Here is a 25,425-nt window from a genome sequence, read left to right as displayed (position 1 = left end):
TCTCGTCTGGTAATAACAAATAGTAACGGTAAATAGCTCACAATAGGCCCATAGGTAGTACAGCACTATAGTGCTCAAGCCAGCTGTGTTGAGGTCAGTTTTATCTACATACACAGGGTGGAGAAAGGCAGTCTGATAAAGTAGAGGCATAGGAGTTGACGTAAGGCCGATCAAGATTTAGCAAACGCCCATACATCAGAAGTGGATGGCTGTATGGCTGTGGACATAAAACAACAGCCATTCGGCAACAAGCATGTTGGAGAGTCTGAATTAAACTTGTCCCAGCTAACATCTGTCGCGCTAAAGCGCAGTTATTAGGTAAATTAGTTTCAGCAGAAACGTCAAATCAAGGCTAACATCAAATTTCTATCCTTGGATGGTTTCATATTATGCAAATTTCTTGCGATGTGCAAATGTCAAATCAAGGCTAACATTAAATTTCTGTCCTTGGCTGGTTTCATATTATGCAAATTTCTTGCGATGTTCAGTATATAAGACGTGACTTTTAGATCAGCTATACTAATAATACCATAATACCATTATTTTCTTAATCTAGTAATGTGTGTTGTGGAAAGAGCACTGCAGTGACGTATTCGACATAGAGATGGACAACCTGCTCCTGAGCTGATTCAAAGACCTATTTCCTTCCACACTGTGAATAACCCTTGATATGAGAAAAAACCTTCAGTAGCTCTTGAATCCAGAATGTCTCTCCAGTGACATCAACGGGTGGAATCAAGAATCTAGTGCTAGCTGCTTCAGCAGTAACCCTTGCGACATGCTGAATTAGGCGTGGTATACCACACATACCACACTGCAGAAAAGTACTCAATAGATGATGTGTATGTATGACAGCTTTGACAGTTACGAAAAAAATTGAAAGCAGAGAAAGGTCAGCTCCACGGAACACCATAATAACCCAGAAAATACGTACTCGATTTCTATTTTCGGTCTTAATTTGAAATGACAGTCTGCAAGGTGCTAGCATGCTGGCTCTTTAGACACTCCACTGGGAAAGTAAAGCGGAAGATCTTGGCAGCTCACTTCGGGGGGGAGATGCAAGCAGCTGACCCACAGGAGTTTATGAGACAGCTGTCTGCTCAGATTCACCACGGAGTAGATCACAGGTGCCTCTGAGGTTAACCAGTCTCAGTGCTCAAGTGTCACACACTGATTCACCATCCAGCACTCTTGGTTTTGTCACTAGTTCATCACGCAGTCTGACTTGCATCTGTCTTGGTTCAGCACTTTCATTTAATTTCAGCTCAATGTGGATATTCTTAACTAAGATAAGAACAGTATGTATATTACATTATTAAACTTTTCATATATGTGTAGAGTACAGAACACACTGTATGTACATTTGTAGTGGTAAGCTTTTACTGTTTCAAGAGTGTATTTTAGTGGAAGATATTTTGTGTTTGATTGCATTGCCAGTCTTCTGCACCAGCTGTTTTAATCAATTAGTATTCGTTTTCTACCCTAATTTTACTGCTATTAAAGATGTAAAGAAAACATCACACATGACACTTTTCTTTTTTACAAATTATCTTCTGTGGCCATTCTGTCACAGACATAAACACACACACACATACACACACACACACACACACACACACACAGACACACACACACACACACACATACATACATACACACACGAATGCGGGAGAAACGCTCACAAGCTACACACAAAACAAATGAATAGACATAAACATTGTGCTAATTGCTGAATACGTAGAACTACACTTCTTATCCTGTTGTAATGTGTTAGAAAGTGACGTGAAGTGGAAATAGCGCCAATGGATCTTAAGAACAAGCGGCTTTAAAAAATGGCGGGAAATAAACCAAGAGTGAATGCGAACCCAAGTTTCTTTCGACCTGAGCGTCCGCTGACAGCGACGAAAAAACAGTAGTTTTCAGAGTATGTAAACAAATCGTAAAAACAAACTCTAAGTTCTAGGGGACTGTGACCTCCGATGTTAAGTCCCATGGTGCTCAGAGCCATTTGAACCACAATGAGGTGATAAAAGTTATGGGATAACGATATGCACATATACAGATGGCGATGGTATCATCTACACAAGGCACAAAAGGGCAGCGCATTGTCGTAGCTATCATTTGCACCCAGGTGATTCATGTGAAAAGGTTTCTGACGTAATTATGGCTACACGACGGCAACAGACTTCCAACACCGAACAGTATTTGAAGCTAGACCCATGGGACGTTCCTTTTCGGAAATCGTCAGGAAATTCAATATTCCGAAATCCACACTGTCAAGACTGTGCCGAGAATACCATATTTCAGCCATTACATGTCACCTCGGGAAACGCTGTAGCCGATGGCCTTCACGTAACGACCGAGAGCAGAGTTGTCAGTGTTGACAGAGAACCAACACTGCGTAAAATAACAGCAGAAATCCATGTGGGACGAACGACGAACGTATCCGCTGGAACAGTGCGGCGAAATCTGGCGTTAATGGGCTATGAGAGCAGACGACCAATGCGAAACCCTTTGCTAACAGCACGACATCACCTGCAGCGTCTCTCCTGGGTTCGTGAACATATCGGTTCGACCCTAGACGACTGGAATACCGTGTCTCCTATAGATGAGTCCCCATTCCAGTAGGTAAGTGCTGATGATAGGATTCGAGTATGACGCAGTCTCGGTCAAGCCACGTACCAACGTTGTCAACAAGGCACTGTGCATGTTGGCGGTGGCTCCATAATGGTGTGGGCTATGTTCACAGTAACGGACTGGGTCCTCTGGTCCAGTTGAACTAACCACTTCCTGGAAATGGTTATGGTCCGCTGATTAGTAACCATTTGCAGATGTTCATGGACTTCATGTTCACAAACAAAGACATCATGTCACTGGGCCACAATTGTTCGCGATTGGGTTTAAAGAACATGCGGGACAATTCGGGTGAATGATTTGGCTGCCCAGGTGGCCCGAAATGAATCCGATCGAACACTTATGGGACATAATCGAGAGATCAGGTCGAGCACAACATCCCGCACCGGTAACACTTTCGCAACTATGGAAGGCTGTTAGGCAGCATGGCTCAGTTTTTCTCCAGGGGCCCTCAACGACTTGTTGATTCAATTCCACATCGAGATGCTGCACTATATCAGGAAAAAGGAAGTTCGATATGTTATTGGGAGATATCCCATGTCTTTTGTCACCTGAGTGTATTTGAATGCTGTCAAGTCAACGATTGCTGGAAACAATGAAAACATGCCCCGACGGCATATTTTATGTACGAGAACACTCAAATATAGTCGTACCTTCTAGAGAGCTTCCAGTCTGATGAAAAAAACATTGCAGAAAATATTTCAAACTGATTAAGGGCTGTTATCCCCAAATTTAATGCCAAGTTTACAAAATGGTTCAAATTGCTCTGAGCACTATGGGACTTAACTTCTAAGGTCATCAGTCCCCTAGAACTTAGAACTATTTAAACCTAACTAACCTAAGGGCATCACACAAATCCATGCTTGAGGCGGGATTAGAACCTCCTACCGTAGCGGTCGCGCGGTTCCAGACTGTAGCGCCTAATACCGCGCGGCCACCCCAGTCGGCAAGTTAACAATAATTGTCATAACAACGGGAAATATTTCAAACACGAAACAAGCTGCCATGTTCCTGAGTCTTCTACATACCCCACGCTGTACACATTCATCAAATATCTTTGGGTAACATGCAGTAAAAAAGTCAATACTTAAACCTGATGAGGGCAAAAGACCACTCATGTTTTCCAATAAGTGTTGATTTGCTTTAAGATATTCAGAGAATTCTAAAGACGGTCCAATCTTCCATCAATAACCGCCATACCGGATGGGAATTCTTCAGTTTGGGAGGAATTCGGTGGTACCATTTGTCAGCTCCAAAGAAACCGCGAATGTGCAACGATAGCTGGGCTGGATGTTCACTGTAACCGGCAACTGAAGATGATTTCACGAACTAGAAAATTAATTTAAATTATATTGTAATTTCTATATTCAGTTTTGATATCAATAAAATTATGAAAAAGTAACATGAATCAGTTTTATCTAATATAATTATACAAAATTTTGTTGTGATATTTTTAATTTTCATTAAAGGTAAAATCTATAACTTTTCGGTCATCTTGACATTAAAATGGACGTTATGAATCCTCAGAGGATAATTTTATACTTGTGTCAGAGCGGCATTTAATCGCTCATTAAAAGGCCATACTTATTTCCTTTGAATATGCAGTCTGGAGATGTACACATTGAGTTCTGTGTCCGACTTGCATTTGTCATACGGCGTGTTAGGGTCCAACAGTGTACCACGTCGCAAAAGCACACCAACCTGTTGATTCTAATATTGTCTGTTACGATACACCGATCCTAATAAATCTTCACACAATGCTTTCAAATATTAATAATGGTTCACCATTCAGCTCTCAGACCAGTAAGTTTAATATATGCTTAATAGTATATAATATTCTTTAAACTCGTAACTGTGAGTCTTGATTAAAGAATCACTTCCTAACAGATTAAAATGACTTCGTAATACATGTAGAGCAGTTAAACAACAGTTTTTAACAGCCCTGTGCTATCGCAGATATTTCGGAATATTCTTTCTCGGGTACTTCTACATCTATGCCCGCATCTAATATCCGCAACCCACATTACGGGGTTTGGCGGAGGGTACTTTGTGCACCAATCTCATTTAGCACCGTCATTTGCCCCTCTTTCCTATCCCAGTCGTGAACGGCTCGCGGGAAGAACGACTGACGGTAGCCCTCTGTGTGGACTAGAGTCTCTCTAATTTTGCCTCCACGGTCTTTTCGCGAGATTACACCGAGGAGAAAGCAATTGGTTCACTCCTCTAGGAACGTACGCTCTCTGGGCTTTAACAGTAGACAACGTCCTCCAGCGCACTTCTCCTGCGGCGTCTACCACTGGAGTTTCGCGTTTACTATATGAACCTGTCAAGAAGCGTGCTGCTCTTCTTTGTATTCTTTATGTTACCTTTATCGAGCCTATCAGATACTGGTCCAAACTGACATCCAGTATTCAAGTTCTGGTCGGGCGAGTACTTGTTATCTACCTCCAAAAGTGAGGTGCGATATTCACATTTTGGTTGAACGAGTGCTTCATATGCTAACTCCTTTGTGCTTTCCAAGAGTTTCAATCTGGCATCTCCCCTACCTGTGATTACTTTTACGTGGTCATTCAACTTGCACCGCACACATTTTGGGTGTGAGTGCCTCCGTGATGGTTCTGCAGTCGTCCAAACCATACAGTAATTGGCCTTTCTGTCTATTTATGAGCAATATATCAGTTTTTTTATGTTGAGGGTAAACTGATGATCCTTGGCCCCAGCGTCGACCCTTTGTACGTCTTTCTGCACTTCCCTACAATTTTCTATCTTTGCGGCTGCAACAGCATCATCCGCGAAAAGAGTCATAGAACTCTCTATGTTATCCTTGAAGGTTTTCGACAGGCATTTAGACTCAATACATATTCTCCATTCTCTGATGGATTTTTACCGGTATTTGATCTTCGTCAGCCAAGAACAGAATAACAGTACGTTGGTTCTGTTTGAATGCATTTCGTAATAATATCGTCATACTTCACGTTTCCGCATTTACCGCACGCAAGTCGGAAAGACACGAAGGCCACACTAAACACTTGCTCCGTGTCGGTACATACAAACCACCGCAGGACTTGCGCTACGTTTTATATACGCTGCAGCAACGCCCTCGAGACTGAAACTTTTTGATCACTCCTTATCAATTCCAAGTTTCCTCTCAAATATTCCACCACTACTGCTCCTATGGCTGGGGTTCCCTGAAAGCATTTCTTGACCATTTCTGATTCACTTTTAACTCTTATCTCCACCTAAATTATTTCGCATTTGGAATATCTACTAGCCACCGTAAATGTTATCCCGTTCCTTCTTTTCCTTTTACGTGCCTCCAGCACGGACGCTTAACCTGTCTTTGCAATAGAGATTAAGGTCACAGTTTAGCATTTCTTTGCTATTGATACAGGGTTCATTTGAAATTACTTTTGGTTAATGACAAGATGTCAGTGATTCTGGCGCACAGTTGCACTGGTTGTGACAAGACAAAGTAAGAGACTACTGCAAGCTGTGTCTACTTTTTCGACTTCTGAGTGCGACGCCCTTCTTCTACCTCGTATCAGAGAGTAAGGGGTGACTCCATCTCAAAACTTCACCTTTTTACAAGAAAAGTTAAAGGTTATTCTTCATCTTTGGAGTGTTCAATCTTAGATTTCAAAACGATTTGGATGTATTCAAGCTACAAGTACGTTTAAGATATGTTTGAAATAAGGACTGCGCGAAACATAGTTTTTGATGTCTGTCGCCATCAGACAGAATCATCTTCACAGCGATGGTAAAACTTTTTGCTTTCCAATGTTGGTTCATTCTACAATTGAAAAGTTGACTAGTTGTTACAGAGCAGCAGTTGTCTATAACGTCCCAGATTTAAGGAGTGTGAAGTCAGACTTACACTGTTGTGTGAGCAATGACAAAAAACAGCACCATAAAAGAAGTTCCAGAGGTGAACTGTCCTGATGTTTTTACAATAGCAGATTTTGCACTGGTTACAGCGACAGGACCTCACAGAGGTAATATTAACATTCTTCTTTGTACTGATGTTGTGTTGAACATAGTGCCTATATATCAGAGACTAGGATCTGCTGCACTACTGGCAATATATGCTGGCTGCAAGATGCAGAAAGCAAATGAAAGTTTGTACAGTGTCATTTCATCCAAGTGCTCCAAAGAAATTGTTGTGTCTGAAACCAAGACACGTTTTGGTCTTGTAGAAGCTGTTTACCAGATCAGTATGGAAGGTTCCAAGAGAACAGGAATCCCAGAACTCCATTACCAACGTCCTAGAACTAGTTCTGTTGATACAGATATCGACGATGGGTGAAGCAGTCCCCAATATGCTGCGCAGCGAAGGAAAAATTCAAGAGAAAGGCTACAATGGTCTTTAAATTACAAGAAGAAGATGCCTTACAGGAACAGGAATAGAAAACTTAAGGTGCTGCCAAATTTTAATATTTAATACTTAATAACATTTTTCAATCCAGTTTTCAGAATTTTTAAGCTCAAATTATTTAACCTAAGATTAACCAACCCAATGAAATTTTTACAGGAATTATTCTTATTAATACTATCGATAAAATGTTTATTTTATTATTACGTAACGAATTAACTTGATTGTTGATGGTCCAGGCAGGTACTTCTACCACGAGTGCTAAAAGCATTACGAGTGATGTGTAAGTTGCAAACATAAATGACTACTGCATTAATAATGCAGAACGTTACACACATAAACATCCTGTTCGACGATATGTGGATTCTTAAGTGCTCAAAAACTGGAAAAAGTTCACAAATTGCGGTGCGTAGTGCACAGGAAACATAGCGGTAGAAACGGGTTTAGTCTGTTGTAGCTGTTACTTCAGCACATAGAAGTCACGATCAATGATGAAATAGCAAGTGCAGCTCCGACAAATGTGTTGCAACTTATAAATGCTTCCGGGAATATTTTTATCTCATTTTTTTATCGTCATGTTTTTGATGAAGTAATGTTATGGGGACGAATTACAAGAGACAAGACAAACAAAAAAGAAAGTCAGCTATATAAGATAGTATTTCACACAATTTCGAGGATCAGAAGGAACCTAACTGCGATCGTAGCGATGACTCTTCACATTTATTGAAGAAATAGTTAAGAGGACCGATCAGTAAATAATACGACACATTTTCTTCTGAAAGCATTTTGGTTTTGTTTAGGATTCCAATGCACCATATTATTCATCTCTCTTTTTCAGTATATTCTTCAACATAATCTCCGTTTAGTGCCACAGCTTTACGCCAGCTTATTGGGAGAGCCTATATGCCTGCATGGTACCAATATAGCGGTCGATGTCGGAGACAACGCCTCGCTCCACCATAATCTCCCCATCAGCCACGAATGGAGTGCATTTTTAATTGGGCCATTGGAAAGGGCGAGATCCGGGCTGTAGGGTAGATGAAGTTTTGTGCCTCGTAGGGCGCAAGCAATCCTCCACATACGGTCCTTCGTTGCTCTTTATGGTCTTCTGTTAGGCGGCGGAGAATCCAGCGAGCACAGAACCAACTGGTTGACGAGTGTGTCAGCACCACCAATAGCGACGACCAGTTGAGCAGTGAGGTGTTTGTGATCCGTCGCTCACCTCGAATGAGAGCGTCTGCATGTTGCAAAGTTACAGCTGTGTGCGACCGGGTGACACCCGTGAGATAGGACATGTCGGCGCGACCTTGTTGCGATGATGAGAGAAGCCTCGCCCAACGACTCAACTTGCTTTTGTTCACTGCCACGTCATGCATACATCCTACAAGCACCTATGAAGATCTGCGATGCTCTGTTTTTCCTCCAAAAGGAACTCAATGAGACCTCTCTGCCTTCAACGCCCCTCAGTCACAGGCGCCATTTTCAAGGTTATGTATAACGCCGCTACATAATGAAACATCGCGAAACCATAAGGGCTGCAGCGGGAATATTTCAAGATGTATCACAATCGGAGGAGGAGATTAGTGTTTGACGCACCGTCGACAACGCGGTCATTACAGACGGAACACAAGCTCGGATTTCGGAAGGAACCATCCTGGCATTCGCCTGAAACGATTTAGGGAAATCACAAAAAACGTAAATGAGGATGGCCGGAGACGCGTTTGAACCGTCGTCCTCTCGAAAGCGAGTCCAGTTACCTAACCACTGCGCCACCTCTCTCGGTGTGTATCACAAGAGAATTCGCATTTTGTCGACCGAAACTGCCTGAAAAAACTGTTGTATTACTTATTAAACACCCCTCGTACTTTTCAATATCTCATATCAGTAAGCAAGTACATTTACAGAAAATTTAACCAGGCGCCTAATAAACGTGACTTAGAACTATATCTTACTAACGTTTCTGCTCTTTCCAGCCTAGAGACTGCAGTACACTGCACTCAGCAAAAAGATTAAATTTGCAACTTAAATGTAGAAGCAAATAAGTTTCTCTAACAACAACAAGAAAATGGTTCAAATGGCTCTGAGCACTATGGGCCTCAACTGATGTGGTCATTAGTCCCCTAGAACTTAGAACTGCTTAAACCTAACTAACCTAAGGACATCACACACATCCATGCCCGAGGCAGGATTCGAACCTGCGACCGTAGCAGTCGCACGGTTCCGGACTGCGCGCCTAGAACCGCGAGACCACCGCGGACGGCTTTCTAACAACAGCTCGTAATCGTAATACAAGGTAGCATGTATTATTCATCTCTTTGTCATTTCGTTCGGTCTACCGGTGTCGAAGTGCATAATTTCGACTCAGGTGATATTGTTTTCAGTCTACAATCGATACTTTACATTCAATAGTTAAATATTGCTTTTAAATTAACTTAAGAACAGAGGGCACTCTAGTTTATTTGTAATTCACTTTTGTCTCCAATATGCTGATAGTTGCCTACTGACGAAGACTGATGAAGTACGCTCCCTGATTATTTGATTATGGTTGCTAATACTACAGGCCCATCTCACAGGAATTTCCGGGAAACTCACACGAGACGTCACAGCTCTCGAAAATTACACGTCTCCCCTGCAAACGCTCACATCAAAGGCTGCTGTTACGCGACTTTGAGAGTTAAAATACACCGCTCCTCCACTGAATTAACTCAAGCGCTCTCTGACGGGAGTCAAGTACCGCACGTTCATTCTGCACGAGTGCTTTCGAAATAGAGACCAACCCAATTAAATATAAACTGAAAGACGCGTATAATCAAGTGCACTTGTCATTATTCGTCCGACCAGTCGATTGGTCGATTGCGTGTTCTACACGTAAAGTCGTAAAGCAATTCCAAAACAGCATGGAACACCGCCAAAATGTCACAAGGCACGTAGAGAAATTATTATCTGCGTGTTTATGCAGTAAGCTGGTTAAGTATATGTAACGGTCGAAACATCTAAGCAGACACAAATTATGTAAAAGTACAGAAGACGATAAAATGAGTGAAATCGAGATTGTAAAATGAGTACCAAAAATGCTTAAATTATGTCTGCGGCTTATCTTTGCTGACATTTCATATTTCCGTCGAAGGGGCTATAAAATTAAATTCGAGACATTATATCTCAGGTTTTATAGGCATAATTGGTTAATGGTGTGTTCTCGGGTGTTTTGTTGGACTCACTTTTCTGCACGATATTTCGATGAACTTTTGCAACTGCTGCGAGCTGTGAAGTCATGATTGTCTGCTGGGAAATTAGGTGCCGGCTACACATAATCAAACATCTAGAAGTACCTCAAGATGGCGACTGAATCTCTTGACCAAAATTTGTGCTTAAAAGTGGAATCAACAACTAGGGTGAAAACCCGAAGAGACGCGTGTAATATTCAGGATTGTAGTAAGTTCAGATCGAGAACAGATTTTGTCGTTATGGCTCATAGGTTTTCTCCGTTTACAGTAACGAACGAACACTGAACTAACTGACAGTATACTTTATACGGAAACTAGACGTTTTAAGGCTTTCGTGCTGGTGGATGAAGTTTACATAATCAAAATATCTAGTATCAGTTATGCTCTAAATTTGAGGACGACCGTCTGACATAAGCGACTGTGGCAGCCATTACTGTGGTATAGCGTAACATCTCGCATTTTGCGCAAAATATAGCCGCGGCGTAAAGCGCAGATCTTCTCTAACGCATAGAGAGAGGTTTTGATAGCGGTGTTTGAACTACCTTTTTATTCAAGGCAAAAATTAGAAACGGACGATTTGCTCTCTAGAGGTGGAATACAAATTTATGAAGTACTAAAATGGAGTACGCAGTCGATCGTGGGCTTTCTCGCAAATTATATTTTTGTAGCTTCTCGAAATCATTTCAGGCGAATTTCTTCTGTTTCATCTGTCCGCTCGTCTGTCCTTGACATATTTATTCTTGAACTTCGCCTCTAGTCCTCGATAAGTCTACACGAGGTTTGACGTGTCTTATCGTTACTTCTTCTGTGCAATATGTAGCACACGTGAACAATCCCATGCTTTTTGCACGTCGTTACAAACAAATCTCCTAAGCTGACAAAATGACAAGAAAGTATTTGTGGTCTGCAATTCCACAATCAATAGTAATTGCTACCTTTTCGTATCTTTGTTCAACATAAATGACCCTACCAGGCACTATTCTCTCACGTCGTGATGCAGAACCGAGTAACGCCTTTTTATTGTCAGAGTGGCTTGAAAAAATTGCTCCGTTGACGATCTGGAGCGTCAGATGGGTCTTAAATGGGCTTTGCATGGGGCTGAATGCTACGTAAATTGTGAAGTGCACTGTCGTTATAGTATAGTAAACACTGCTATTCACTATTTCTGAGCTAACTGACCCACCCATCATGCTCTTTCTGCAGCATTTCAATAACATGAAATAGAAGTGACTTTTGAAACCGGTACAGGTTGCTGCGAAATTACGAGGGACAGTTAAAAAAATTATGGGACTGCGATGGAGGTGGTGTTTATATGCATGGCATTTTTCTTATGTTAGGATATTCTGGTAAATATTGATCAAACTCATCGTGTATCGTCCATTTGGCATACACTTTCTGCTTATTCAAATAGCTTTTAACATCGACTGAATCACTTTTGGAGGGAAGTTAAGGTCTTTCACCATTATCTGAGAAGACATTTTCCTGTCCTTCATAAGAAACCTAGCTACAACTATGATGTTCTAGTTTGTGCTTCGAACGTATAAGAAAACGTGTTTGCCATTCGAAATAGGATGTTATGCTAAGATGTCCTTTACGGTACGCCTTTGTAATCAATCCAGGTGGATAGGTGGAAAATCAGCTTTTTAAGAAAATAACTTATCCACTCTATGTCCTCCTCATTCATCTCAAAAAGTCTGATAACTACGTCAACACACACACACACACACACACACACACACACACACACACACACACACACACACAGAAAATCAGTCTAGTAACCCATTGAGCACAAGCATTATAATCACTCCATTGTATTACTGTGCATTCATTGCCACTTGGGAAGCTGTGCCAGCAATTCTACGCTACCGAACCGGAATGATTCATGCGTCTCCGCTTTTTGGTAGTACACTCATTGGCTTGGAAAATACTGCCAGGTCTCTTGTAACCTAAGTTTTTCGCCTTATTTTATGCCAGTATGTATGACGACGAAGTGCGTGTACTGTATGTGTGTGGGAGACAAATGACAAATTACCAGGACAGCCTCCTATCAGCAGATCTGCAGCTAAGCACGTAGTATGTAAGAGTCTCAACTCGTAATTACTGATTATAGCAAACCACTAGTTACGTACATCTCGCAGTACCATCCTGCTCGTCTGTCACGTTTATGCCTAACAACAGTTTCCTACCCGGTTCAGTTCTTCTTTTTCTATTTGTGTGTTATTTTGCATTTACTGATATTTAATGAATGTATGAATATGATGATTATGATGTTATTTATATTTTCTCATGTACTAACTGCAGATGATTATCTAAATAACGTCTTCAGTTTTGCAATTGCCACTTGTCATTGTTGAAAAGAAAATCGGTTGCCAGTAGCAAATAGAGGAATCAAATTTCTTCCTGCTATTGGTCTGACGTCAATAAATTCATATTTTAACTCTCTGATTCAATGAAGATGTACTGTTGGAACTTAGATAGTTGGGGGAAGTTTTTCGAAGATGGCCAGTGGCAGATGATAAAGAACAGTAGTCTCCAACATGATGACTTCGATATAGTGGCCGAATACTAGCCTGACTCTCTCAAAACGATAAGATTTTCCAAAAGCGCATTAGACCTAATGTAAGACAGATTGTGTTATAAACAATTCGTAAACTACTCTCAATAGATATATGTGGCTGAGTAACCTGCTGAGAACCCACTACAATGCCTTATCATATGTCGAACGGCGTCGAGAAAATATAAAATGGATCTAGCTTAACTGGGGAACGGTAAAATGTTTGTGTACGTCATCATTTGACTTTTTCGCAAGAACAGATCGGATCTGCGTATGCCACAAGTCTAAGGAAGGATATGTGTCCCACTCAGACTACTTCCTGCTGTCACATATGCGAGAATGAGGATTACGATTTCCTGATATTGTTACTCCATGAAAACGACATATGGTCGGCTTTAAGCCATAATTTTGTTCTGTGGCAGGGTTCCACCTTCCAGTATCGTTCTAGATGACCCTCTCACCTCTGTTCAAGTTTGGTTCGACTTAGACGCAGAAGAACTTCCACCTATTCCTTTATGACACTACTCCCCTTACTTGACAATTTCTGTAATTACTGCAGCGTATCACATATATAGTAACATTAAGATGCGATGTTAGAACTGCCTGTGAGATCTACGGAAGTGATCCGGTATTCTGCAGAATGTAATGTTTTATAGACATGTAACAATCTACTTTGCTGAGCTTATACATGAGCTTTGATATGGCAAACAGCATCAGTAAAAAAATCAACAATAGTTTATCTTTTCCAAAACACTGAATGTTTCTGGATATTCTGGATCCATGCTACAGACAATATACGTGGAGTAGATTAATATTTAGGTTGTTCCTGCCTGTCACAAAGGTGAAAACGAATTGTTGCAGAAGTAAAACGGTGCCCAACACGAGACAAAAATTATACGTAACCAATTGTAGTATCAAGCAAATTGAGAAATACTGAAAATAAAGGAAAAGCAGATTGGTTGCACTAACTATATTATTCGCAGATAAGGCAACGAAATGACAAGGAAGCTCGATAATTACTTTCATGTTCTGGTTACAGGATATTCCAGGAGAAACCTTGTAAATAATCGAGGTAAGACACGGCAAGAGCTGACAAGTGCGAGAATTATCGCACAATCAGCTTAACAGCTCATGCATCGAAGCTGCTTACAAGAATAATATACAGAAGAATGGAAAAGAAAATTGAGAAAGCGCTAGGTGACGATCAGTTTGGCTTTAGGAAAAGTAAAGTCACGAGAGAGGTAATTCTGACGTTACGGCTAATAATGGAAGCAAGGCTACAGAAAAATCAAGACACGTTCATAGGATTTGTCGACCTGGAAAAAGCGTTCGACAATAGAAAATGGTGCAAGCTGTTCAAGACTCTGAAAAAAGTAGGGGTAAGCTATAGGGAGAGACGGGTCATATACAATATGTGCAACAACCAAGAGGGAATAATAAGAGTGGACGATCAAGAACGAAGTACTCGTATTAAGAAGGGAGTAAGAAAAGGCTGTAGCCTTTCGCCCCTACTCTTCAATCTGTACATCGAGGAAGCAATGATGGAAATAAAAGAAAGGTTCAGGAGTGGAATTAAAATACAAGGTGAAAGGATATCAATGATACGATTCGCTGATGACATTGCTATCCTGAGTGAAAGTGAAGAAGAATTAAATGATCTGCTGAACGAAATGATCAGTCTAATGAGTACACAGTATGGTTTGAGAGTAAATCGGAGAAAGACGAAGGTAATGAGAAGTAGTAGAAATGAGAACGGCGAGAAACTTAACATCAGGATTGATGGTAACGAAGTCAATGAAGTTAAGGAATTCTGCTACCTAGGCAGTAAAATAACCAATGACGGACGGAGCAAGGAGGACATCAAAACCAGAATCGCTATGGCAAAAAAGGCATTTCTGGCCATAAGAAGTCTACTAATATTGAATACCGGCCTTAATTTGAGGAAGAAATTTCTGAGGATGTACGTCTGGAGTAGTGAAACATGGGCTGATGGAATACCGTAACAGAAGAGAATCGAAGCATTTGAGTTGTGGTGCTATAGACGAATGTTGAAAATTAGGTGGACTGATAAGGTAAGGAATGAGGAGGTTCTACGCAGAATCGGAGAGGAAAGGAATATGTGGAAAACACTGATAAGGAGAAGGGACAGGATGATAGCACATCTGCTAAGACATGAGGGAATGACTTCCATGGTACTAGAGGGAGCTGTAGAGGGCAAAAACTGTAGAGGAAGACAGAGATTGGAATACGTCAAGCAAAAAATTGAGGACGTAGGTTGCAAGTGCTACTCTGAGATGAAGAGGTTAGCACAGGAAAGGAATTCATGGCGGGTCGCATCAAACCAGTCAGTAGACTGATGACCAAAAAAAAAAAGAGTTACCGCTATGCTTACGATTAAGATAATGGAGGTTATATAGAGACACTCAGAATTAATCAAACAGAAAAATATAGGACGTGATTAAGGGAAATCTCTTATATAGATCTTCGCTTAGTGCGTTTTTCACAGTTCAGTCTCTACGATTTGATAGTGTCAATGATGAAATCCACAATATTCTGAACTTCCTACAAATAATTCAGAGATAGTATTAGGTCATGAATCTGTTTTTGATACGAATATCATAGTGATATAGGTAGACACATAATTTCAAAACATTTATGGGAAGAAAGGTACCGTCCTTCGTAGAACTTGGTGCAAGAACCGTTTAAGTGAGCATAAGGCACATCATTTAATTACCAATTGAACAGTCACGTGAATTTGATCACATGCTCCTCAATGCCATAAAGTAAAAATAAAGAAACATATAAAACACCAAAATTTGATAAAACGTTCAATCTACAGACTTGATAAAGCTTCAGTAACAGCGACAATTTCCCAACTTCACACTATCAAGGAAGGCCTTCTAGAACTAGGTTAAGGTGCAGATGACGTCACTAGGGAGGTATGCGATCATTACGTAAACTTGAATCTTTATCCACTGCTGTAAAGATCACTGAAGTACCTATTCAATTTGCTGGTCATAAAAGATTTATTGATGCGTTTGGAGCTCTGTCGGTCGCCAGAAAAGGCAAAAATAACATCAAAGTCTTCGTACAGAGTATGGAGACATGTGTATCTCCCATTAGCATCGGAACTTAGCTGATACCGATGGATCATACACGTATCCGCATACTCTGTAAAAAGACGTGTTCTTAGTTTTGTCCTCTCTGAGGATGGCAGAGACCGAAACGCGTCAATAATACATTTCAGAACAGTAAACTGAATAGTTATTTCAGCTACATATTCTGCTGCGGACAAAGATTCAAGACTCCACATTTACTTGAGAAACCATCATTTCCCTGTCATAACATCCATTGACGAATTTTAGTAATGTCAATCATTTTCCTCGTTTTTCTACAATAATAAATGTTCGCCAGTGTTTATCAAAATGAGTCCCTATTTTTTGCCACAAATGTGTCTTAAATAGTTTTAGTTATAAATGAAGTATTAAAATCCCAAGAAAGGAACCGTAGTAAAGTTCTTCAGCACGTTATCACCGACCGCGAAAATAAAAAAAGAGAAAATAGCCGTATTATTTCATTTAAGATATACGTTCCCTACCTTTTTCTCTTAAAGCCATTTTTTAACAACTTACATATCCTTTTTAATGAATAATTCCAAGTAAGCTGAAAACAGTGTAATTAATAACGCTTCTTCTTTAACACAAGGTTGTTTTTGTTATAGCGTCATTCTCAAATAAACCTCTAGATGTTACATTTGGTGAGCCTACTTACATTTACAACGGTCGTACATAAAGACCAGCTTGCGTATGTATTTACATAACTGGCCATTAAAATTGCTACACCAAGAAGAAATGCAGATGATAAACTGGTATTCATTGGACAAATACATAGTACTAGAACTGACATGTGATTACATTTTCACGCAATTTGGGGGCGTAGATCCTGAGCAATCAGTACCCAGAACAACAACCTCTAGCCGGAATAACGGCCTTGATACGATTGGGCATTGAGTCAAACAGAGCTTGGATGGCCTGTACAGGTACACCTGCCCATGCACTATACCACAGTTCATCAAGAGTACTGACTGGCGTATTGTGACGAGCCAGTTGCTCGGCCACCATTGACCAGACATTTTCAATTGGGGAGAAATCTGGAGAATGTGCTGGCCAGGGCAGCACTCGAACATTTTCTGTATCCAGAAAGACCCGTACAGGACCTGCAACATGCGGTCGTGCATATCCTGCTGAACTGTAGGGTTTCGCAGGGATCGAATGAAGGGTAGAGCCACGGGTCGTAACACATCTGAAATGTAACGTCAATGCAAACAAGAGGTGACCGAGACGTGTATCCTATGGCACCCCATACCATCACGCCGGGGGGTACGCCAGTATGGCAATGACGAATACACGCTTCCAATGTGAGTTCACCGCAATGTCGCCAAATTCGGATGCGACCATCATGATACTGTAAACAGAACCTGGCTGGATTCATCCGGACAAAAGACGTTTTGCCATTCTGCACCCAGGTTCGTCGTTGAGTACACCATTGCCGGCGCTCCTGTCTGTGATGCAGCGTCAAGGGTAACTGCAGCCATGGTCTCCGAGCTGATAGTCCATGCTGCTGCAAACCTCGTCGACCGGTCCGTGCATATAGTTGTTATTTTGAAAACGTCCCATCTGTTGACTCAGGGATCAAGACGTGGCTGCACGATCTGTTACAGTCATGCGGATAAGATGCCTGCCTTCTCGACTGCTAGGGATACGAGGCCGTTGGGATGCAGCACGTCGTTCCGTACTGCCCTCCTGAAACCACCGGTTCAATATTCTGCTAACAGTCATTGGATCTCGACCAACGTGAGCAGCAATGTCGTGATACGATAAACCGCAATCGCGATGGGGTACAATATGACCTTTATCAAAGTCGGAAACGTGGTGGTAGGCATTTCTCCTCCTTACATGAGGCAGCACAACAACGTTTCACCAGGCAACGCCGGTCAACTGCTGTTTGTGTATGAGAGATCGGTTGGAAACTTTCCTCATGTCAGCACGTTGTAGGTGTCGCCACCGGCGCCGACCTTGTGTGAATGTTCTGAAAAGCTAATCCTTTGCATTTCACAGCATCTTCTTCCTGTTGGTTAAATTTCGCGTCTGTAGCACGTCATCTTCGTGGTGTAGCAATTTCAATGGCCAGTAGTGTATATCTACGAGGGGCGTCTGAAAAATCCGTGCAAAAAAAAAAAATAAATAAATAAATAAATAAAAATAAAACCCTTACTTCTTTGGGGTAAACCTTTATTTATTTTTGTACATAGTCTCCTTTTGGACTTATACACTTCGTCGAACGCTGTTCTAATTTGTTGATCAGTTCCGAATAATAGGAATTGCCCAAGTCTGCCAAATAGCTATTAGTTTCTGCAATCACCTCCTCGTTTGAATAAAATCTTTCTACCGCCAGCCATTTCTGCAAATTGGGGAACAAATAGTAGTCCGAGCGAGACAAGTCTGCAGAACAGAGGGGATGTGAAACGAGTAGGAATCCTATTTCCAACAATTTTGCGACCACAAATTCTGAGATGTGTCTGGTGCATTGTCGTGTAGGAATGGGAGATTTTTGCGGTCCAATCGCCGGCGTTTTTCTTCCAGCTCTCGGTTTTCAAACTGTTCAATAACTACGAATAATGTTCACCAGTAACAGTTTTACCTTTTCCCAGATAGTCGATGAGCATTATCCATTGCGAATCCCAAAAGTCAGTCGCCATAACCTTTCTGGCCGAAGGAATGATCTTCGCCTTTTGTGGTGCAAATTCTCCTTTGTTAACCCATTGTTTAAATTGTTGTTTGGTCTCAGGAGTATAGTAATGTATCCAAGTTTTATTCGCAGTGACGAAACGACGCTTATTGTCGTTCGGATTCTTCCTGAACAGCTGAAAGCCATCCTTGCAACACTTCACACGATTCCGTTTTTTGTCAAACGTGAGCAATCGCGGAACCCATCTTGCGGATAGCTTTCTCATGTCCAAATGTTTATGCAAAATATTATGTACCCGTTCATTCGAGATGCCTACAGCACTAGCTATCTCACGCACCTTAACTCTTCCGTCATACATCACCATATCATGGGTTTCATGATTGTTGGATTCGTAACCCCCACAGGGCGTTCAGAACGTTCAGCGTCACTTCTGCCCATATGGCCACTACGAAAATTTTGAAACCACTTATAAACTGTTCTAATCGAAGGTACAGAGTCACCGTAATGTTTATCAAGCTTCTCTTTAGTCTCCTGAGGTGTGCTGCCTTTCGTAAAGTAATGTTTAATCATTACACTTAATACTTTTTCATCCATTTTTTGACAATCACTCGACTTCCTTGATTCACACGAATGCCAAACACAAAGAAATAGACCAATATGACTGAAACTTGGTGTCAGTTTTCTCCAAAGATACTACTAACTGAACATGACATCGATACGCGCCGGTGGTGCCATCTATCGGACTTTGCACAGACTTTTCAAACGCCCCTCGTAGTTGGAATAGATGCCAATATTACATCAGTGAGTAACTGTTGACTGTCGTTTCATAGAACGAGCACTTACTGCGGATATCGAAACATCGTTGAAAAGGGTTTAGGTTATGGGGTTATGAAATTGAGCTTTGCAGAAGTGGGCTTCTATCAAAATACTTGAAGTTTTAAAACAATATGTCTCATATAACAGGAAAAAATCTGGTGTCGTGTGTAGATGTCCTGCACTATGATGTTCAAGAAAAGCGTACTCATTTGCAACACTATAAAATTCTGTTAAATTGTTATAGGAGGTCGATCAAGCAAGGGAAGAGGCTGCAGTAGGGTATATAATCTGCAGTCACCTTGCTGCTGTGCGAAAGGCAATAATGTCTCTGTCAACAAAACTTTCAAGTCCAGGAACACTTGGTACTCCAGTACCTCCTCGAACAATGGCAACAGTTAACCATCCGTTACCATGACCAAACGTATCGTTTATATCTAAACTAAAATTAAGTCTACAACCGACGAAAACTGCAGGACCTGACTGTCCATGGCTGATATCAGTTTCATTAAATGCCTGTTAGTCGTACATCCTAATATCCATTTGATGTGATGACACAAAGAAGCTTTCGTGACAAGTCGTCATTTGTATCGTGGAAGACGAAGATGAAACCGATACTAAAAAGTACATGTTACAATTTAAACAATTTGTCTCTCAGCGACCGTATAAGTTTCAGCACAGCGATTACACAGTCAACCGGCTGCAAGTAACTCTTCGGTACAATGACCTAGGTTTCGACATCTCAAAGGATGTCTTCATCGGAACGAAGTTTTATGAAACGCTATAAAGTAATACACAGAAAATTAAGTTTTACAAAATTTTTATCCAAGTTGACAGTTGTAATGGCATACAAAGTTTACTCACGTAAAATAACATACCGAGAACAACGGAATTCTGAATAAAACTGAACTAGATTTTACACCAGAAGAAACTGCCTTGTTGGAAAAACGGATTAAATAGAACTACATTTTACACTAGAAGAAACTGCCTTGGTGGGAAAAGGGCTTAAAGTCAATGTAATGCCTAACATGTCAGACAACGGTGTCGTAGAAATTATGACTGTAGACAATAAAATAGCCCTTGATAGCGTCAAATTAGACGCTCATTGACAAACGAGGGTAGCACATGATACACAATACTCTTGTCAATAAGATAGTGATAAAGAATTGGTTAAAATGTTAATGTCAAGATAAAAAAAACAATGCCTTAATAACTGCGTCTGACATCGTGTCTACTCAGAACGAATATGTGTCGAAAACTTTGCTGTTTTTGAAGAGAATAATGTTTCGGAGATAGACGAAGATCCGACCGCCGCGGTAAAAAAAGAAATTAGACTTGCCATTAATAGCGTTTCGCATTTGCTTAAACCGCTTCACAGAAAGTAGCTTATTAATATGAATCCACAGGTCCCAAAATTGCGTTACCAGTGTGACGTACGTAAACATCACTATCTGATACGTCCGATTGTAAACAATATGAACAGTGCATATCATGAGTTAGCAAGGTTTCCTCTCGAAGAAATAAAAAAAAACTTTCGTTTTTCGAAATAGTTACTGTGTCGTCAACAGTCACAATCTAGTCAGTAAGATCAAAGATCTGCCTTTTGGTCAAGATACTAAATTCACTAGATACTACGAACCTATATAGTAATGTCCCTGTTCAAACAACTATTGACATCACTGAAAAAACAACCTACATACTTTAAAAAGGTATTTCTGATGAGGAAGTCACTGACGTAATTCATTTGCAGTACAATATACCGTTTGTTTTCTGTGGCAAAATATGCCATCAGCCTGACTGCCTGGCAATGGGAAATCACAGTTGTTTAGTTCTATTATTTCTGTTATCATGTCTCGAGTGAGCACATGTCACTGTAGGCGCCCAATAGGTGGTGTAACTTGTATTGTTTTCGTGGCAGAAATGTAAGCCACCTGGCCGATCTTGTTCCTAGCAAGCTATACGTGGCAAAAGTTTGAACGTATTTAATTTCAATTTTTCACTTGAACGTATTAGCTCGAAACTACGACCATTGCTTTCTTACAGTGTAATTTTACGTAAGTAAACTCTGCATGTCTTGATAACTGTAATCTTGGCTAATATTTTTGTCATATTTAATTTTCTCTGCATTATTTTAGAGACAATCTTATAGGTGTCGAAACGTAGGTCAGTGTAGCGAACTGCTATCTGCCCCGGCTGGCCGTGAGATTCCTATGCTGAATCAAATAACGTCGGTACCTTGAATGCAGCCATCCTCTGCTGACGTCTCCGTTTTATTCTCTCGGCTGCGAATTTTCAAAAATATTTTATCACGTTTAAAGGACAAGAAAGCAGAAAATACTGTTCGCTAACGTCAGAGTGAAAAAGCTTACAAAAAGAAACTGGGGAGATAAGCTCTCGAGAGTGCTCTGGTTTCACTTGGTACTTAATAGGCGGTGCTTCCCAAAGTTGCAAAGGGGCATTTCCCCGGCTCTGGTCTCCGCCCGCGGCCTCACACACTGTCGGCGACTTATGCTTATCGTTTTATATTAATTGGAAGTCCCGCGGAGACTGCGTGAGTTACGGTCCCAATTAGGGTGCCTTTAATTAAAGGTGGGCATAAATTTGGCCCCGCCGCAGAAAGCCGACCCGGGCCTCAAACGGCGAGACCGCTGCTCTGCCGCCACCGCGCATGCGCCCGCCCCATTAGGTGGCTTACAGAGTTACCGCCGCAGGTCGCCGTACGTGGGGCCCTCCTCTACCGAGCATCCGTGTTCCCTCACGTTTGCTGTTCGCGATCGTGGGCGCTATGGAGGCGGGACTTGGCACGGCTTCGAATTTAATTAATAGAGGACGTTCCTTCCTCTCCTATTACATTTACTGAGAGGTGACAGAGTTGGGTCCTTTGTTGTTCTTAATATATATTAATGACTTGCCATTCTATATTCATGAAGAGGCAAAGTTAGTTCTCTTTGCTGATGATACAAGTAAAGTAATCACACCTGACAAACAAGAATTAACTGATGAAATTGTCAGTAATGTCTTTCAGAAAATTACTATGTGATTCCTTGTAAACGGACTCTCACTGAAATTTGATAAGACACAGTACATACAGTTCCGTACAGTAAATGCTATGACACCACTAATAAATACAGACAATCAGAAGCGTATAGCTAAGGTAAAATATTCAAAAATTTTAGGTATGTCCGTTGATGAGAGATTGAATTGGAAAAAAACACATTGATGATCTGCTGAAACGTTTGAGTTCAGCTACTTATGGAATAAGGGTCACTGCAAATTTTGGTGATAAACATCTTAGTAAATTAGCTTACTACGCCTATTTTCACTCATTGCTTGCATATGGCTTCATATTTTGGGGTAATTCATCACTGAGGAATAAATTATTTATTGTACAAAAGCGTGTAATCAGAATAATTGCTGGAGTCCACCCAAGATCATGGTGCAGACATTTATTTAAGGATCTAGGGATATTCACAATAGCTTCTCAGTATATATACTCTCTCATGAAATTTGTTATTAACAACCAAACCCAATTCAAAAGTAATAGCAGTGTGCATAGCTACAATACTAGGAGAAAAGATGATCTTCCCTATTCAAGATAAAATCTAACTTTGGCACAGAAAGGGGTGAATTATACAGCCACTAAAGTCTTTGCTTACTTACCAAATAGTATCAAAAGTCTGACAGATAACCAACAAGCATTTAAGAAGAAATTAAAAGAATTTCTGAATGACAGCTCCTTCTACTCCATAGAGGAATTTTTAGATATAAATTAAGAAAAAAATAAAAAATAAAAAAATAAAGAATAAAAAAGTTGTTATACACTCCTGGAAATGGAAAAAACAACACATTGACACCGGTGTGTCAGACCCACCATACTTGCTCCGGACACTGCGAGAGGGCTGTACAAGCAATGATCACACGCACGGCACAGCGGACACACCAGGAACCGCGGTGTTGGCCGTCGAATGGCGCTAGCTGCGCAGCATTTGTGCACCGCCCACGTCAGTGTCAGCCAGTTTGCCGTGGCATACGGAGCTCCATCGCAGTGTTTAACACTGGTAGCATGCTGCGACAGCGTGGACGTGAACCGTATGTGCAGTTGACGGACTTTGAGCGAGGGCGTATAGTGGGCATGCGGGAGGCCGGGTGGACGTACCGCCGAATTGCTCAACACGTGGGGCGTGAGGTCTCCACAGTACATCGATGTTGTCGCCAGTGGTCGGCGGAAGGTGCACGTGCCCGTCGACCTGGGACCGGACCGCAGCGACGCACGGATGCACGCCAAGACCGTAGGATCCTACGCAGTGCCGTAGGGGACCGCACCGCCACTTCCCAGCAAATTAGGGACACTGTTGTTCCTGGGGTATCGGCGAGGACCATTCGCAACCGTCTCCATGAAGCTGGGCTACGGTCCCGCACACCGTTAGGCCGTCTTCCGCTCACGCCCCAACATCGTGCAGCCCGCCTCCAGTGGTGTCGCGACAGGTGTGAATGGACGGACGAATGGAGACGTGTCGTCTTCAGCGATGAGAGTCGCTTCTGCCTTGGTGCCAATGATGGTCGGATGCGTGTTTGGCGCCGTGCAGGTGAGCGCTACAATTAGGACTGCATACGACCGAGGCACACAGGGCGAACACCCGGCATCATGGTGTGGGGAGCGATCTCCTACACTGGCCGTACACCTCTCGTGATCGTCGAGGGGACACTGAATAGTGCACGGTACATCCCAACCGTCATCGAACCCATCGTTCTACCATTCCTAGACCGGCAAGGGAACTTGCTGTTCCAACAGGACAATGCACGTCCGCATGTATCCCGTGCCACCCAACATGCTCTAGAAGGTGTAAGTCAACTACCCTGGCCAGCAAGATCTCCGGATCTGTCCCCCATTCAGCATGTTTGGGACTGGATGAAGCGTCGTCTCACGCGGTCTGCACGTCCAGCACGAACGCTAGTCCAGCTGAGGCGCCAGGTGGTAATGGCATGGCAAGCCGTTCCACAGGACTACATCCAGCATCTCTACGATCGTCTCCAGGGGAGAATAGCAGCCTGCATTGCTGCGAAAGGTGGATATACACTGTACTAGTGCCGACATTGTGCATGTTCTGTTGCCTGTGTCTATGTGCCTGTGGTTCTGTCAGTGTGATCATGTGATGTATCTGACCCCAGGAATGTGTCAATAAAGTTTCCCCTTCCTGGGACAATGAATTCACGGTGTTCTTATTTCAATTTCCAGGAGTGTATTAACTCAATTATGTTGCTAAAGTAACTTAATTATGTCATGTATTGGAAAATTTGGCTCGTTCCACATGATTACAAAATATCGTATTCATGATCCATGGATCTAGTATTTATCTAATCTAATCTAATCTATTCACAATATCTAACGTGGAAAATTAGAAGGAGAGACAGGGAAGAGAAATAGAGGAATGTTCAATGAATGAAAATATTGTAATTAAGTACTACAGTCTTACGTTAAAAAGTCACGGGAGTGGGGGCGTACCCGGATGTTAATAGCTAGTCTCTTCCCCTTGAGCACTCATAACTTCTGTGGCACTTCGAGGCATTGATTTTCGTCTGTATTAGAATAGACCTGAAGAAATAATGATCCACGTCTCTTGCAGCGTTACCCATACCTGTTCCTGTACTATTTGTGATATGTTCATCGAGGGAACACAGGTATCGTAAGAATAGCAGAAATGCTATGTTAAGACATTGTGATCTAGAGGCCAAGCGGTGGTGTTAATTCACTGGAGTCATCGCCAAGATATTTGCGTGGAACCAAAAGGCAGTGACATTATTTTCATATCATCCTGTTAAAAATACGGAATCTCCATCAGGGAATAGTAATACGAAAAATGAATGCAGATGGACTCCTGAAGCGTCGACGTAGCGTGCAGCTATCATTGGTCCCTACAGCCTGACAACTGGACCCAAGTGTGGCTATGAGACCACAGCCTAGACCATAATTGAGCCAACTCATGCCTAGACACGGCTTTGCTGACAAGCAAGATCCGTAGCTTCATGCGGCGTACGTCACACTCTCATCCCGATACTATTGATTCGGACCATGCTACACG

General features: G+C 41.7%; 1 protein-coding gene across 1 annotated transcript in view; it reads right to left on the bottom strand.

Annotated features, from left to right (window-relative positions):
* LOC126272589 (pikachurin-like) overlaps window positions 1-25,425 on the bottom strand; it is an 887,807-nt gene that overhangs the window by 527,358 nt on the left and 335,024 nt on the right. The window lies entirely within an intron of this gene.

The sequence above is a fragment of the Schistocerca gregaria genome, chromosome 5 (genome assembly GCF_023897955.1).
Source record: "Schistocerca gregaria isolate iqSchGreg1 chromosome 5, iqSchGreg1.2, whole genome shotgun sequence".
NCBI classification, from domain to species: Eukaryota; Metazoa; Arthropoda; class Insecta; order Orthoptera; family Acrididae; genus Schistocerca; species Schistocerca gregaria.
Note: the sequence above shows the minus strand (reverse complement) of the source record. Positions and strands in the feature narration are given on the sequence as shown.